General features: G+C 37.6%; 2 long non-coding RNA genes across 2 annotated transcripts in view; both read right to left on the bottom strand.

Annotated features, from left to right (window-relative positions):
* The window catches only part of LOC106514326 (uncharacterized), a 1,726-nt gene extending 1,035 nt beyond the window's left edge, over nt 1–691 (bottom strand). Inside the window, exons 1-2 of the long non-coding RNA XR_001309881.1 lie at nt 632–691; nt 472–554 (exon numbers count right to left, since the gene is read on the bottom strand). This is a non-coding gene — a long non-coding RNA (uncharacterized LOC106514326). The remainder of the gene's footprint in view (nt 1–471; nt 555–631) is intronic.
* Nucleotides 692–813: 122 nt separating this feature from the next.
* Nucleotides 814–1,298, bottom strand: LOC106514319 (uncharacterized). The gene is made up of 4 exons (XR_001309879.1): nt 1,265–1,298; nt 1,125–1,192; nt 1,008–1,058; nt 814–900 (listed from the first exon to the last, which is right to left on the bottom strand). It is a non-coding gene; the product is annotated as an uncharacterized LOC106514319 (long non-coding RNA).
* Nucleotides 1,299–1,735: the final 437 nt, after the last annotated feature.

The raw sequence follows: 1,735 nt of genomic DNA on the forward strand, positions 1-1,735 counted from the left end.
GTACTGAGGAACATGTGGATCCAGGGAACATAGGGATGAGTATATTAGAAGGAACATAGGTAACCCAGCAGATTTGGTGACATTTTCAGCAGACCCATAATAAATTTATGAAAGAACCAAATTTTATGACTGTTTTTTGTGACAAACATGTATGTGTTCCGATCACTCTATCACAGAAAAATAAGAGTTGTAGAACTTATTGAAAACTCAAGACAGCCATAACATTATGTTTCTTTACAAGTGTATGTAAACTTTTGACCACAACTGTAGGTAGGTAGGTAGGCAGGTAGGTAGGGGTGTAGGTAGGTGTATTAAATGTGTTTATTGATATCTTGTAAGTATAAATCATTTTAGTTAATAATGTTTTTAAGGTTAACAACAACTTATTAATGATTAAGTACGGCTAATTAGTGCGGACAAACTAGGTGTAGTTATTATAAAGTGCTAGCATAAACACTAACTGTGTCTCACCTCCCAAGAACAGGATGTGTTTTCAGCTCTAAGGTGTCCTTGTTGAGGCTCAGGAGATCCACTGCACTGCCGTCTGGGTAAAACTGTCAKAGAAAAACATCCTGCATCACATTAGCTCAAACTGTGTGGATGATGGTTTTTTACAAAAACGAGGACAAACCTGAAGAAACGACAGCGAGGTGAAGATCTCTGATTTAGTCTGTGATGTGTGACTAAAAAGYTTTGTCAAAACCTAAAAAAACACACAGTCAGAACCTTTAGAGAACTTTAAAGGTGGAACAGAGTTTGAAGCAGTTTGAGTTTTAGTCCCACATTTCTGATGACTCTTTGCTCAGTCAGAGGCTCGGTTGCTCCACACATCATCAGCGCTCCGTTACATCCACTGGAGACTGWGTCAGGAAGAGGCTGCAGCAGTTTGGAATGAAGATTCTGCACATTCAGGTCAAATTTATTTAGTTTTTTGTTRACATATGTTATTCTTTGTTTCAGAGGACGCTGTAGAAAAAAAGTACTTTGGTATCCAGCTGCATATTTACCTCCATGTTGTCAGCTGTTACAACTTGGTCAAAGGAGAAAGACCTCACCTCCTAATAAAACAAACACCTTTGAGCAGTGAAGATGATTTAAACCACAGTCTGAAGCTGCTGTTTTACCTCATTTCTGGCTGATTTGTAGTCGACCCTACTTCCTTCCACATCAATAACTACACAGTCTGTATCCTCTGTGTGATATGAAACCATTTTTAATTCCATTCTCAGGACACAAAAACATTGAAGGTCTTGTTTTGCTCTACCTGGGTTTGTGGTGAACACAAGGCCTACTCTCACTGCCTCGGCTCCTTCAAGCACCTATCAGTGAGGAAGAGAATCTGAAACTCACACTGATCAATCTTTGGGTGTTATTACAAGTAATGTAAAATATGAAAGTAAAGTACTGCAGTAAATATACTCACAGGTACACCAGTGTTTATTGTGTCCATCCTGTGCTGTCGGCCTGCGCAGTGCTTCAAGCTGACCTGGGTTTTATTACAACAGGCTGAAATATTAATGAGTCTGAATCTACTTTCACTGGTTTCAGCGAACGCRATGAAAAGATGAACTGAAAAGGTCCTGTCTGGGTTTACTGAGGGACAAAAAATTATTATGAAAGGAAATAAATTATCAGATATTTTACTGTCATTTAAAGATATATTTAAAAATACATTTTTATGGAAAATTAGGTACTTTTTACATGAGTTTTTTTATTTTACTAATGTTACAAATTT

The sequence above is a fragment of the Austrofundulus limnaeus genome, unplaced genomic scaffold (assembly GCF_001266775.1).
Source record: "Austrofundulus limnaeus strain Quisiro unplaced genomic scaffold, Austrofundulus_limnaeus-1.0 Scaffold1, whole genome shotgun sequence".
Classification (NCBI taxonomy): Eukaryota; Metazoa; Chordata; class Actinopteri; order Cyprinodontiformes; family Rivulidae; genus Austrofundulus; species Austrofundulus limnaeus.